Genomic DNA, 16,714 nt, shown 5'->3' on the forward strand with positions numbered 1-16,714 from the left:
CCCTCCCTTCCCACCCATTTTTAAATGATATTATATTACGTTTTATTCGTAAATAAAACCCACCCATCCCACCCTCTCTACGATGAAGTGTAACATTAAGGATTTTGAACGTATTTTCTCGAATTAGTTTAAGGTATTTAGTTATAAGGTGTTAATTTATGTAGTGTGAATTTAAGGTTTTGCAATGAGAAGATAATTTATCCGACACTCCCGACCAATTAGTTAAAGTAGCTCGAAGTATATGTTTTATAAGAATAAATATTTAAAGTAATTAGTAAGTAAATGAGTAACGAAAGTATTCGTACGAGAGCACAAAGAGCGGCAAAAGGAGTAGAGGTCGGAAGCTTATTTAATATTGCTACCTCGAGTAAGAAAAAGCAAGAAAGTGTAAAACCGAGTTTGAAATTAGGACCCGTCGAAAACTTTCCGTCTAGTCCTGTAGCAAAATCTTACACAGAAGATTTTCAATCTATCTTTCCATTTGAAAGTAGTGTAATCGGTGATAAGCATTCAAGTAGTTCAAAAGAAAATAAGATGGCGACAGGCGTAACGTTTTATTCAGATGTAAACAAACTTCCGAAGTTTGATTTAAAGGTAGATAATGATATAATTGGCTTTTTCGACGAGTTTGAAGACGCGTGTCAAATGGCAGGCGTGAGTGAGGACAAAAGAAAGGAACTGTTACCTAGCGTATTTAAAGGGAATGGTAGACAGTGGATGAAGGTATTTTTGAAGAGAAGAAATGTTAGCGATATTGTTTATAAGCAATTACAGAAAAGTATAATAGAGGAATTTACACGTACAAACGTAACATTAGATATAGAGGAAAGAATAAGAGAAAGGTTGCATCTTGAGGATGAACCCATTATAAATTATGTGTACGATATGTTAGTATTGTTAGTATTGTACGATATGTTAGAAAGATTAGACGCTAGCATGGACGACAAAAAGAAAATAGGGATAATAGTAGGTGGCCTTCAGCCATACTTCATGGAAAGAGTAGGAACTAACTCGTATTCGACAATAGACAAATTTGTGGAGGATCTCCAGAAAGTTGAAAAGAATAAGTGCAAAGTAGAGAAACGTGTCAAAAGAGAGAATGGAAAAGTGACCGTCAAAGACCTTCTCAAGAAAATGCGAGAACAAGTAGAAGAGGAGGATAGTGATGTTGAAATACATAAATTGCTATTGAAGAAAGAGATTAGAAATAGGGAAGATGTTAAAATTAAGCAGGAACCACCAAGTATCACTCAGTTGGGTGAGCTAGAGAAAAAGATAGAAAAACTTCAGTTAACATTAGCGACTAAGTTTCAGGACCGAAATAATAGAGAAGATAAAAGCGATAGAGATTCGAAGCAACAGAAGAATAATAGTAGTAATTTTAGAGGAAACAGAAATTTTCGTAATGGAGGACGAAATTTTTATAGAAACAATGGAAATAGGAATTGGAATCGGGATAATAATAATAGTTATAATAGAAATAGAGGTCCTAACGAATACAATAACAGAAGAGGATTTAGGAATAATTGGCGTGGTAACCGAGGTGGAAGAAGGACGAATTTTTGGCAACAACGAGGGAATAGTTGTTGTGCTAACGGTTCTAATGGTCCATCATGGTGCCAGAATCATAGTCAAGTTAACGGTCAAGTACAATACGTTCCAGTTGTACCAAACCAGATAAATGGTACAACGTACTATCAGGCTACAAGCACAAATAATTTAAACTGAGTAATACTGTAAATGACAGAGGCGCATTTACAGGAGGTAAATCAAGAGTTAGAGAAATAGTAGCCTCTACGTTAACGGAGAATAACATGCTATACGTTCCGATGGAAGTCGACGGGAGAAGTCATAAAGCATTGATCGATACAGGTTCGCAGATATCTATCGTAAGTGAAAAGCTAGTTCCACCTAGCGCAAAGGTAATTCCTAGACCAACACGTATTCGTGGAATAACACAGAATGTGCTAGTAGTAAATAAGCTCGCAGTGATTAGATTTAAAATGGCCGGACAGACATTTCATTTGGAATTTCGCGTAGTGAAGGATTTTCCGTATCAAATTTTGATCGGGAATGACTTCCTACAAAGCCAGAATTGCCAAATAAATTATGGTCAGAATAAATTGACGTTGCAGAGATTTGGGAAGCCAAGATTAAAGAAAAGGGAAGAACAGGATTCTGTGACTGTATCTGATAATACAGCTATAGGAATAAAACATTGTATTAGACCAAGATGGGTACTAGGTCATAAGGTACGGTTGTTACCTAGGACTAAGACTACTGTAGAAGTTAATTTGGTTAGTTCTTGGAATAACAGGGAATACTTGTTAGAGCCAGACAGAAAGATAGAAGCCCAATACAATGTGTTGATCCCGCGCGCACTTTTATCGGCTGAGAACAATAAGATCGAAATTATTAATCCATCCAATAGATCAATTTTATTAAGGCCAAATGTAACGCTAGGACAAGCCGAGGAATGTGTAGATGAAGACCAATTGAAGAACGAAGGATTATCAAACGAGGATATAGATGGTATTTTAAGATCCCGTAGAAATTTTGATAAATCTCGATTGAAATTTGGAACAGAGACGAAACCTGAAATTAAGGAGCGAATTGAGAGCTTATGCTATAATTTTGCGGATGTTTTTGCATGGCAGGATGATGAATTAGGTCAGGTAAAACATTTCAAGCACCACATCGAGTTGGAAACAAAGGTACCGTTTAGAAGACACCAATATCCTATTCCCATCGCGCTAAGAGATAAAGTTAAGGAACAAATCAACATTTTGTTAAGACAGGGAATAATAGAAGAAAGTGCTAGTGCTTATAACTCTCCGATGTTGTTCATACAAAAGCCGTCAGGAGGTATTCGGGCAGTTCTCGACTTTCGGTTTTTGAACAAATGCGTGAAGCTGCACAGCATTGCGCTGCCTCCAATCCATCAAATTCTAACTTGCATGGGAGGACATAAATGCTTTAGCATTTTGGACCTGAAATCGGCTTACCATCAAGTGCCTATTTCTGAGGAGTCACGAGAGTATACCGCATTTAATATACCAGGCGTAGGAGCCTATTCTTATCGAGTTCTTCCAATGGGTTATCTTCAGGCGCCCGCTATATATACAAAAATAATGGCGATGACCCTAGCGAACGTAAATCCGGAGTCAGTTTCCTATTATATGAATGATGTATTTCTATATACGAATGATCAGGAGAAAATGGTAGACGTACTACAATCAGTTTTTAAAAGGTTGAGGCATTACGGTCTCAAACTATCAGTAGAGAAATGTCAGTTCATAGAAAGGAAAATTTTGGCTCGGACACATTGTCAGTGACGCAGGATATGAGGTTAGCCCGAAGATAATACAGGCGATTAAAGCGTGTAAGGCCCCGAATAATGTTAAGCAGTTAAAATCTTTTCTTGGACTAACGAATTACGTTAGAAAATTTTGTAAGGACTATGCCAAAATCACATCAACGTTTCAACCAATTTTGAAAAAGGGTCACAAGTTCGAGTGGAATGAATCACATCAGCAGGCTTTGATCAATTGAAATCGGCGTTAATGAATGCACCATTATTAGCCCCGTTTCGGAAAGATTTGGACACGAGAGTGTACACTGACGCATCGACTAGTTCGATTGGCGGAGTTTTAATGCAGAAACAGGCTAATGGTGAATGGACACCAGTAGCGTACTACAGTCGCGTGTTACGTCCACAGGAGAAGACCAGACATATAGTGGAGTTAGAAATATTGGCAGTGATAAGTTCGTTAAGAGCATTTAATTATTACTTGTTCAATAAAGAATTGGAACTGTACACCGACTGTAAGGCGTTAAAGTATTTGCAAACGTCGCCGAAGTTAGCTCCGAAACTTGTGAGATGGAGTTTAGATTTAGCCCAGTATAAGTACACGCCGGTGCATTGTCCTGGAGAAAAGAATCCTAGTGACATTTTGTCCAGGAACACCGACATTGAACCAACAGTAGACGATATTGAGTTAGAAACGTTGAAAGTGAATTCCGAAGATCTACAAGTCAATTTGACCTTTGACAAGGATATTGATGTTGGCGAGTTACAGCGAAAAGATTCATTTTTTGGTCCGATCATGCACGCAATCGAACATCCAGAAGATGCTGACGTAAAAGCCGAAAAGCAAGCTCGATGGTATACGGTAAAGGACAATAGGCTATACAGAACACAACGAATGGCAGGCGGTACAAAGTTATTGTTATGTATCCCTTATACATTAAGAGAACAGGTATTCAAGAACCTACATTGTTCGGTGTATGGTGGTGGACATTTCTCTTACACGAAGTATTACAAACGTGCACTAAACTTAATATATTTTCCGAACATGAAGAAATTCTTCATGGAGAAAATTGGTGAATGTATAAGCTGTCAGATACAGAAAAGGAAAACAGGAAGAGTACCATTTCATGCGCAGACGTACCCCTCTTATGCTCCATTCCAGTCAGTTGTGATGGATGAGGTTGGTCCTTTTAAGTTGTCTCGTAATAATAGAAATAAGTATGTTCTAGTATTTGTAGATAATGACACTAGATTTGTTATTGCCAGAGCGGTACCCGCAGTAACGGCAGAGATCGTTGCGCAGGTAATATTCGAAGATCTTATTACGAAACATGGGGTACCATCTCAGCTCCATCTGGATAGGATGTCATCTCATCGCAGCAAAATCTTGGAGGAAATGTCAGAGAAATTTGGAATGCAATTGCATTTTGCGAATACAAGCGCCCATTATTCGATAGGAAGCGCAGAGAGGGCCATTGGCTCATTACAGCAAGTAATGAAGCATTACATTGATAAAGATTTTTCAAACTGGGATGAGATATTATCAAGTTTGATATTTACTATTAATACGCAAGTGCATGATGGTACTGTTTTTTCGCCGTACTATCTACTGCATGGAGTCGAACCAAGAACGTTTCTTGAGCAGGACCTAGACATTCCTTGCGAGTACGTCGACAATGAGGTGAGACTTCAGAGCATAAAAGAAGCACGACAACTGGCGTATAAAAATTTGCAGAGAAGATTTAGATCTCAGAAGAAGCAAATAGAGAAAAAGTTTGACCAACCGAGTTTTGAGATCGGTCAAAAAGTTTTAATTAGGGAAATGCCAAGAGCAGGTTTGCCGGCATGCTTTGGAAACCGTTACAATACAAAAGGGGTAATTGTGTACAAAATAAACAATAATTCATACAAAGTGCTGTATGAAATTAAAAAGGGTGAAGAGTGACACTATAGACTTAAGACGATTAAAATTATTTGTAGATAGTAAAAATGGTGAAAAGTTTGGTGATACAGATCAAACATCGGATGGCGATGAATAAATTTAAATTTGGTGAAAAAAAATTAAAAAAAAATATTTAACATAGGGTCTAATGTAACTATGGTACAAATTGGTTCTACCGATGAAGTGTCAGAAAGGGGGCACTTTCTCAACCAAACCCTAAACCCGAGATTGGAGGAAATGCTAATCTCCATCAGGAAATTTCCAGAATCGATAGACACTTTTTGAATTGTAGTTACTAGAGTTTTGAATAAATAATAAATGTATGGAATGTGAAATTAAATTAAAAGTAAAATCAGTTGACACCTAGAAAGTAAAATAAAATATAATACATAGGAATAAATAAATTGTTGACAGTGGGTTAAAACACAAATAAATAAATAAATGAATAGCAACAAGAAAATTAATATTAGGTTTTACTAATTACAGACTTTTATTCGAGACTGAAAAGGAATCAGTAAAAATGAAAACAACATCGACTTATTACTAAAAACGCCTATTGTTTATGAAAATACTGTATCAAAGATGTTTAATGTAATTTCAATGGGTTTCCTAACGAACAATTTTCGAACATATTACAAGTTACCGGAAGTGGTATACTTAGCTAATGGAATATATCACACGTTAGATCGATCGAAATGCGAATTCAAGAGTTTCTTGTATTTTTGCGAGCAGATATCATTAGATGATGCAGCTAAGTGCTTGAACAACATTGTTTTCAATGGATCGCTAAGTGGTTGCGAACAACAAACGGAGAAATACCTAGGCAAGGTAGTGTACAAATATACTCATGTTGGAGTATTATACTCATCATTGGTAGAAGGATATGTAACTAAGCTAGGAAAACATCACGAAGTTACATCGACGAAGGTAAATTTTGGGAATAATTGTTCGTACTTCATTGATTACAGTTCATTTGATAACCTAATTTTTGGAGAATTGGCGATTCCAACAAGGAAAGTAATAAGCGTAAATAATAAACATCTAAGTTTGATAGGAAATTGGACGCTCAAGCAATTAAATTTTAGTATACACCACGAGGAACTTAATAATCTAGCGGAAAATTTATTAAAACTGAAAGTGGATACTACTGTACCACTATTAATAATCAGAACAAATTACATGATGTATGTAATAGCAGCCATCATATTAGTATTAGTTGTTTCAGTCATTGCATTAATAGCGTTGTACTGCAGATTGTATAAATCGATAAGAAAATATAAAGTAGAAAATAATGAACCATAATAATCATAATAATAATAATAACAATAATAATAATAAAATCATTTAATGTCATATAGTATAAAATGTTTGAATATTCCGTGCACTAGAACGGAAAAAGTCTAGAAAAGGTTGTAAACCACGTTGTAAACAATAGAATTAAGTATTGGTAATTTTGAAAAAAAAACAACGATGAAGTCGGATGTAAACAAACATGTAAATGTGTCAAAAGTATATACAAATCATGCATTCCATACTCACCAAACAGCCATCACGAATAGTAAACACTATCACCAAATGAAGGTATAAAGTCAAGTAAACAAAGTCTATAGTCTGTGATAGTCCATAATAGGTCATACTACCCAAACCGAATAGGTTGTATTGTAATACGGTACCAAACGATGTCCCATTTCCGTATTAAGTGTGAAAGAAATGAAGGAAAAATTGTGAAGTAAGGATAGGAAATAGATGAGAATAGATAACCTAGATGAATCTAGGATAGTAACATCAAACAAGGATAGATAAAGTCAAAAACATTCAAACATTCAAGAAGGGATAAGGAAAATAAATGTAGAAAGTAAGAATATTAGTAATAATAACAATAGAAATAGTTAATAATAGATAAGAATAGACAAAATAGTAATAGGTTACTACTATGGTGGTAGTAGATAATATATATGCATAATTACTACAAGTGTTTCTATAAAATAATGAATAATGAATTTTATGTAGTATGTATATGTTAAATTAAGGGGTTAAAATATGCAAATAAGCATAGATAAAGCTAGAAATAGTTCACAAAAAGTATTGAAGAATGTTTAGTTTATGTAGTAATAACATATTTACTCATTATGTTTAAAGTCCGAAAATTTTTGTAAGTTTTAGAAAAGAAAAGAAAAGAAAATAATATATTTTATTATAATTAGTAATAATCAATCAATATTGATTGAAAACAATCAATAGCATTATTTATTTTATTGTGGAATGTAATTTGCAAACGCTACGAGCAATGCTCATATATTATTCAGTATGGATTTGCGTCAAACATTTTGTGGACGTTCTGAGCAGCAAGAGGTAAGAATGTGAACAAGAGACCCGCGCGAGAGAGTACAGACAAGACCCTGTGAGAGGCTAGGTTAGTCTCCACTCCAGGTCTCAGGGAACACTGCAGACGAAATACGAACGGTTCCGAGTGAACTCGAACGAACACGAATTAATCAGTGTCTATCCCGCCACGCAGAAAACCTGGTAGGCTTCGCGTAAAGCTCAGTTCGAGCGTAAAGCTATGAAATATATTTTTAAAATTATAGAAAAATTAGTATTTAATAAAATTAATGATATTTAACCACGTAGATGATTAAAATAAAGTCTAAACTACATAAATACGTATAAAATAAGTAATAAAAGCTTAAATATAGAGAGATATAGCGAGTGTAATTTAGTGCTATATTTATGATAGAAAAAGAGTAAAAACACGAGTTTTTAAGTGTGAAACATAGTCTCCGAGTTATGGTTAGAAGGATTTCACACATAGTTAAAGTTTTAACAGTCATGCACGAGAATTACTGAGAAAGTAGCAAGTGTGCTCGACACAGAGAGAACAAAATGAGACTGCTTCAAAAATATGCGAATTTTAGGACGCAAAAAAGTGTAAGCAGACACAAGATAGGAATATTAATTATTTAATTAACTATAATAAATGTAATTTTCTACGAATTTTAAGTAGGCCAATCCCGACTTTATCTATTTCTCGTCTATTTCAGATAATATCCGAAAACGAAGGAAATTGACATCAATACAATATTATTATTAATATCAGCGTTAGTTTTAGGAAGTGTATTAGTTGTAATAGTAATTATCACATGTTATATTTTGATAAGATTAAATAAGTTAGAGAGAAAATACGAAAATAGTGTAAGAAATAGTAAAAATAATGTAAGATCAAACATAGATTTAGAAGTAAGTGGTAGAGATGAGTCAGAGACTTACGCACTTTCACAAGTTTCACCACTCTACACCTCAATTTTAAATAAGAGCAAATCAACACTTAAAACTATGCCACAAAGCACTGATATCACTATTTGTAAAAATTTGCCAGATCGTAGTAAAGCAGATTGTAGTAAGAGCACTGAAACTGAGTGGGAAAACACACACTTGTACAACATCACTACAGAAGGTGAGAAACAGACTAATACTTAAATGGGACACTATGAAACCACGAAAACCGACGTTTTTCTTGGAAATTCCGACAAACACGGGAAAACCGAGTGCCCGAAAAACATGAAATGTGAGTTTTTATCCATGCGATGTAATTGTGCTATAAAAACACAGTGTTTTAATACAAATAACGAAATATTTGGTAGTGAATATTAACATCCAGTGTTATCCGTACAAGAGTGACGCGCAAACAGAGCTGCTGGAGCGGAAGTAAGATTAACCTTGGTCGAAAAATGATGAACCAGCAGTTACCAAGTTGGAACTTTCAGCAGTATATCCAACGCCCTGCAGCAATATTTTATTTCCGTCAACTCTAAAATATCTGTGGTTGAATTTTAGGATGAAAATAAAAAAAATATATTTTCAGTTTTTTTTACAGTGCTACGTAAAAATATCAGCCTACTATGTTTTAATACTATGTTACAAGTTTTTGTTTTAGATTTCCAATCTAATAAGCAGTGGAAATAAATAATGATTAACCAGTACTAATACGGCCAATAAATTCGTCAGTTGCCACGTATGGACAGAAAGAGTAGTGGAAAATTTGGTAATATGAAACTCTAAAAGCGCTGTTGCGAAGAGAGATTAAAAAGAGTACTTGTAAATGAACATATGTATAATTTTGCACAAGCACTCTTGTGCAAATGTGATGAGCAAGTAATTCATTGAAAACTCACTAGATGTCGTGAGCATATACTTTGCCAGATTACATTTTGAAGTTTTGTATTCTATAAATATAGGAACTAAGTAAATGATTAAAGATTGAAATATATATATATTATTAATAGTTTAGGTGAAGGAATATCAATTATTGTCTATATAACTATTTTGCACAATTATACATGTTTTATTTAATTTCAAATTTATATTTATGTTTACTATTTATTTATTTTGTATATTATACAGGGTGTTCATGGAAAATTGCCCTCTTACGAGGTCTACCTTGATTTGCGAAGCAACCAAGATTTTAAGGGGGGCCATGTGGCAACACTCGTTTTTCGAGTAAATTATTTTGTATATTTTAATTTTGTTTTAATGTTTACGGTATAAATCATCTATTAAGGTTAAGGTAATTAAATGTTGTGTATGAAATATAATGCAAGCTGCACAATGTTGTTAATTCCAGTGTCAGCAGTCTGTTGTAAATAAATGTGAATAAGAATGTCTTCGTTGAGAGTCTGGCAATGTAGGAAGGAAATGTAGACAATGCGTCTATCCTCGCATTAGCCAGATTCTATACATTGTACAAAGAGAATCTGTAAGATTTCACGAATTTCACGAAATCACGGATATGCGGAAATTGCTTAGAATCGAGAAAACAGAGTGTGTCGAGAGTTGCAGTTTTTGAGTCTTGACACATGGAAGGAATTTGTCTTTCCATGTGAAAAGGGGTCGCACGTGCCACAAGCAGACGACAAGCAGACGACGGAGGTTGGGCCAAGCTCAACAAAACCAGAGGATGAGAGAGGTTCAGGATCGAGTCTTTGAAGGAGTTTTGATCGAGTCTTCGATGGAGTTTTGATCGAGTCTTTGATGGAGTCCGAGTGATCGAGTCTTAGAGATCAGTCTTTGAATACCGATTTAATCGAGTTCTTGGAGAACTAAGTTTATAGTCGCCAGACAGCCCGATGACAGCGAAAGGAAATACTTCGTAAACGACATCATTCTTAACAACGCAGAACGTCACATCCAGAGTAGCTATTGAGAAGATTCATACCTCAATGCTCGTCCTCGTAATTCAACAGTCAGGAGTATCATCATAGAGGAGCCAGGTTCGACGCCAGATCATCGTTGGAACAACACCAGATTTTCCAGGTATGTGTTACACCGACTCAGGGCTCAAAAGCTCAATACTCGACCGTTGCTATGCTCGTCTGGCAAATCGTTCCTAATATCCGTCAGTAAATGCTTTACGAAATCTTACAGTAAAATCATAATTTTGAGAAATACAGTGATATCAAATTAATGAAGTTAACGTATTCTTATTTGATTTTATCCCCATTAAGAAACCTCTCGCAAATGAATATTAGTTTTATCCCACTCATTCTAGATGGTGAGTGGAAGGCATCCAGTTGCACTCAAAATTGCATCCCCAACTAGGCATTGAGTGGCTGGGTTGTCAATATATATATATAAGGGCTGGCCAAAATTTTCCTGATTCCGGAAAATTTGTTTTCCGGAATCGGAAATTTTGTTTTCCTGATTTCGGAATTCGGAAAAAAATCTGCATTTCGGAAAAAATCCGGATTTCGGAAAAAATCCGATTTTACTGTCCGGATTTCGGAAAGTAAAAATTCTGGAATTGGCCATCCGTAGCTAGTAGCTGTTATAAAAAAACAGTGAGTATATACTGTAACTTGTATTAGTTCCATGTAGTTCGTCTTATCACTGAGGCAGAGAATTGCTACTTCAGTTATTCACTGCTTTATGAGGAAGGTGCTATTTTCACACACAAAAAGGGCGCCAGTATGTGTGAAACATAATCGCTTTCTCACCTTTAGCTGTTCCAAAGCACTGCAAACTACTTTCTAACCAGATGAAAGGCAGTGAAGGAAAGCTTCAAAGCAAACTTTGCACAACCATTCTGATAACATTTGCTTATTGTGAACATACCTACGTACAGTAAATACAAATTTATAATTTTTGACTTTATGATATGTACAATGTAATTGCTCAATAATTAACATAAGGAGGTATTCATTAATTCATATTAATACAATAATTAATAAAACTAATAAGCGTGTGATTGATGACTCAGTGGTAGAGTTTTCATCTATGGTATTCTAACTCAGGTCATGTGGTTTTCGATGGTTAATATTGTGTTTGCAAATTTTCCCGTGGTTCTTTTGTTTTTTTCTTGTATTTCTTCCATCATCACTCATTAATGAATTTAGTTTACCATAACTCTATGGCCCTATATTCATTCTGTGCGTCAGGGAAACAAAAAGTCACAAGAACAATCTGATGGATCACCATCAATTTTGGCCACGATGTACAGAGTCAGTAGTTAAGAATCGAGTTCCCTGATGAATGGAATATTCAAACCGGAAGCGGTACAAATCAACAACTTCCGATTTTAAAGTTAATCACTATACAGTAAATATGGTAATAGATAGCGAGAAATGGTTTCCTGTAATCGATATATATATAATATTCATGTAAATAGAATTGCACCCAATTTGTGCATCTGTAAAAAATAGTGAGTTTAGGTATTTAGGGAATTTTCCGCTTTAAAAAATGTGTGCTTGGTAAAGAATGTACCTAGGTAGAGAATTAGTTCGGTCAAACGGGAAACAAATGAGAAAGTATTAGAAATAGTAGGAAAGAAAAGATCAATTTTAGGTGTAATAGAAACGAGGAAGAGAATCTGGTTGGTACATTACCTTGAAAGGAAGTGCGTCATGAAGAACGTGCTAGTACATATGGTGGCAGGAGAAACAGGGAGCTGCGAAAGAGACTACAGTTGATGGATGGTATTAAAACACAAGCCAAGTAGTATAGGTTCTATTACTTGACCTGTTATGAGTCAAGTAGTGTAGGTTTGATGCGTATGCATTGTTTAAGCCTAGTTGTGACTTACTATATCTATTGATATATGCTGAAGTTTGACAACACCGAGGTGAAGATTGACTAGTCACATAACTTAAAACATGGATAGGAGATGTCGCTTACCGTACAATATTTAGTTTTTCTTGCCTGTGTGAATACGTTCGAAAAATGTATCGCTTTCGTCGCTCATAAGTAGCAGCAATGTAAAGCAGATATAAATCATATATTTCTTTGGTTCTTGATCAATTCATTCTTTTCACCTTTTTTAGTTTCTCAAAATGCCACACTACAATCGAATGATCAACGCGTAGTTTCTTTACAACTTCTCGTGTTGTCGTTTTCCGCAGAACTGCTTTGGGAATCAGCTTCAATTCATAGTGTCCAAGAATCGAACAACGTAAGTGATCTTCCTTATTCTTCAAGAGTACAACAGACTTTTTAGAACCAACTTTCTATTGTATGTTCACTTACATTACCATGATTTATATCTCACTTTCATTAATGTCTCAATTTGTTTTGGATCCTCTCCGACCAAATTTAAATAGTTACGCTGCATTAGAGTTTGGAAAATTGTATAATATTTTGGCTTCCTATCGTCTCAGGCATAAAAATAGATGAATACACATATATATTTCCTATGACATATATTTCTACAATCTGTTGAACATAAGCTTTCAGACGATATTAACAAGGGATACAACCAGTATATTTTATTAGAGATTAGGGATTAGATTTCTGAGCTGTCGGCATCTATGACCATTTACCCCGTCAATTATGAGGATGACGTCCCTCGGTGAGCACACTATCCGCCGGGGAAGGGAAGAAAGAAATCGGTCTGGGACCTGCATGTTAGGTACCATCCCGGCATTTCCCTAGTCTGAATGAGTGAAAGTCAGGAAAAACCTCATTCAAAATGGTTGACCTGAAAAAGCTGTTACACTATTCGACCGAGAGTCCCCACTGGGAATCGAGTTCCGGAACAGCTACTAGCTCACACCAAAGACGAGATTATTAGCGACTACGCCGCGCGGGGCCAAAGTGTATTTTATTATCACTGATATGTGTCAAAATAAAAGTTCCCGAATTCCTAAATTAATTTTGTGCAAACCAAGGGAATAGGACACGAAGATATTCTATAGTCCATCAGAATATTGTATCCAGATAGCTTCAAAGCAAATTGCTACTTCATTCTGTGCATATCATGCTGGGTTCAGAAATGAGCCGCCACTTGTCCTATTAATAAATTATTCCAGATAGACTACTGTTTGAGTTATTTCCAAAAGTTAAGTACAGTAGACTCTGCACTATCCGGCCTAGTTAAGAGACAGAAAAAGAAAGAGACTCCGTAATAAAATGAGAAATATTTTGTAAACAATCTAAACTTGAAACGCTTTCATAATAACGTGACTGTGCCGAGAGGAAACACTCATCGATCAAGAACATTTTCAAAAAGTGAAAACTATATATTTTGACTCTTTTAGGCCTAGTTAATTTTGAACGCGAGGCCCTAAGTGTAATCCGTACTACTTACGGCAGTATGCCAGTGCAAAAGTTGAAAACTCATGATTTACATTCTTTTAAATGTTTTCTGCAACTAAATTAGACATTATTAAATTTATTTTAAAATGTGTACACTACTTTTATTCGTTTTGACTTTCTTTTCGTGTAATACCGTTTAAACGTATGCTACAATATTAACAAATATTTATAAATTACTTCTCTGTAGGAAGTATTCATGTAATAATAATAAGACGGAATTTGATGTAAAAAGTGTGTTTTTAATGGTGTGTGTGTGTGGAGCAACAATTATAGTACTAATCATAGTACTCCAATGTACCCTCCATTTTTGTTATCCGGCTTACCTTTCTGTTACATTAGACCGGGTAGTCGGCAGTCTCTTGTATATACATTTACGACGCATATGAGAAATTTTCGAAGGGAGACGAAAAGGCTTGCCCAGAATTGATTTAAGACGAGAGAGAACCGTTTGGGAATCGAGGCGAGACTTTTACCAAATAATGAGACGAGAGAATAAAACTTTTTCTCGTCTCGTTTTGCGGATAACACTAATATGACATTTTTAAAAAAGTAATTACCATCCCTCTTCTGCTACTGCCCTGTCGAAACTCCAAAATTCCTTTTCTAGTGGTGCTACTGTATGTCTTGTTCAAATTTCAAGTTTCTAGCTTAAGTTGTTTGGGCTGAAAATTCTCAGTCAGTCAGTCAGTCAGGACTTTTTTCAAATATATATATATATATATATATATATATATATATATATATATATATATATATATATATATATATATATATATATATATATATATGAATACAGGCCGCTACCAAGGGGAAAGGAACGTGCCCCGGGCGTGTGGTCGGAGGGGCGCCTAAAAGGGCAATATATAGATAGATGTACATATAAATTAGGGGGCGCCGAATTTCATGTTTGCCTTGGGTGATATAAACCTTGTATGAATAAGGAAAATATAATGTCCATGAAGTTAACAAGCCACTCACGTCAGACCCCAATTTCGACTTTACACTTCGCTAGTGCTACGTTAGTGTTCGATAGTGAATCAAATCGTTAGTACTCCACGATAACGTGTGCTTTTTAAATAATGAGTATAGGTCTTCTCACTCCATGCCAACAAGCCCACGTCTAAAAATAATCTCAAAAATGAGGTTAACCGTTAGTAACTGTAGCAATGTGAGTGCTCATTAGTGCCATTAATATTAACGTTAATGCCTTCATCGTATAGCTCTTGGAGTAATAATATGACTTTAACAACTTTATACATCAGGCTCACCTTATTAAAAATAGCCAAACGAACATGATAACACCACGCTCTTTGTTAGTCTCAATGCGTCCCTCAATTCTCGCGAACATAATGCGCAATGTGGATGTGCTGCCTGACGTGCCCAAGTTAGTTGCTTTTTTGCAACTATTGTTTATCTGTTACTTATTGCTAGTCTGCAAAGTATTCCTTTTATTAATATGCTGCCCTTGTCCTTGATTGTCATTCCGTATTTACAAGTAGTATGTGTATTACTGTTAGAAGATATCAAAAACCATAGATAAAATCTACTACTTAACGGTTTATATTTTTGTTTTAAAGTATATAAACTACTATTACTACTACTACTACTACTACTACTACTACTACTACTACTACTACTACTACTAATAATAATAATAATAATAATAATAATAATAATAATAATAATAATAATAATAATAATAATAATAATAAAGACTATTCCAGCATAAAAGCTATCAATTGCATTACATTGGTAACAAGCCACGCATATTTTAAATTCATAAAAATTCGTCTCTCACGATTTTCTCGAAAACTACGTATGATAACTTATCTTCATTATGTCATTTTGCTTATCTCGGTGTGATATATGTCTTATCTATGGACAATAACAAAGTAAAACAAAAACTAAATATTAGGAGTGCATCATACTTTTGGGGTACATTTCATTAACCATGGAAACATTGAGTAGTGTATACTTTAGGATGTAAGTTTCAGCTTAATTTGCATCATACATTCTTAGGATTAAAAAAAGGAAATTTGTTCGTTTGCATTTGAACGAAATTCTTAGGATTACAAAACGGAAAATATTTTTTCCGAGTTCCGGAATTTTCCGATTTTACTTTCCGGATTCCGGAAAGCAAAAATTCCGGAATTGGCCATCTCTAATATATATGAAGTGTTAATGAACTATACTGACAAACTGTAAGAGGTGATTCCTCACATAAAAATTTGAGGAAAAGTTCATATGGACATATGGCGAAAAGTGCATAGTTTCAGAGCTAGGGCTGTCCGAAATCGCGAAAAAGCCAAATTTGAAGAGGCCCTATTTCGAATTTGGGAAACTGTGGATGATGGTCCTTATCAGCGTAAAGGAAGTTATATATACGCAGTCCAAAAATGCATATTTCATAAATGTTCAATGGGTATACAGATTAATCCCTGCAGCGTGAAATTCCCAGACATGCCTTCAACCGAACTTTGAGATATGCTCTGACTTTATGATTGGTCCAAAGTAGGCAAACGATAAGTCTTGAAGAGAAATAAAAAATCGTGAGTGGGAACGGGGAGTCGCTATACTTTCGAATTAAATAAAGTCTTGTAATTTAATAAGGTAGTCAAAACATGAAATTAAAATAAATTAATGAATTTTGGAATTGCTTTGTGCATGTTTTAGGACTAACCAATTCGTATCGGACTTCCGAAGAAAAAAATATGACCATGTCAATAGCGACAGCTCCCAGTCACGACCCCTCTTCAGTTTTATTAGAAAGAGGAAGGAAAAAGTGAGAAATAAGAGAAGGTAGGACAAAGGAGGAAAAGAGAAAGAAGAAAGGGAGAAACTTGGGATAAATGGTTACTGGATAATTATGTAAATATGGT

General features: G+C 35.1%; 2 protein-coding genes across 2 annotated transcripts in view; one reads left to right on the top strand and one right to left on the bottom strand.

Moving 5' to 3' along the window:
• Nucleotides 1–7,424, bottom strand: part of LOC145668415 (trypsin-1-like) — a 174,925-nt gene extending 167,501 nt beyond the window's left edge. The window contains exon 1 of the mRNA XM_081736227.1: nt 6,792–7,424. The gene's annotated coding sequence lies outside the window, so the exon portion shown is untranslated. The remainder of the gene's footprint in view (nt 1–6,791) is intronic.
• The window catches only part of LOC145668414 (prion-like-(Q/N-rich) domain-bearing protein 25), a 193,123-nt gene that overhangs the window by 78,465 nt on the left and 97,944 nt on the right, over nt 1–16,714 (top strand). The gene's annotated exons all lie outside the window — the stretch shown is intronic.

The sequence above is a fragment of the Thermobia domestica genome, chromosome 13, assembly GCF_964235325.1.
Source record: "Thermobia domestica chromosome 13, izTheDome1.hap1.1, whole genome shotgun sequence".
Taxonomy (NCBI): Eukaryota; Metazoa; Arthropoda; class Insecta; order Zygentoma; family Lepismatidae; genus Thermobia; species Thermobia domestica.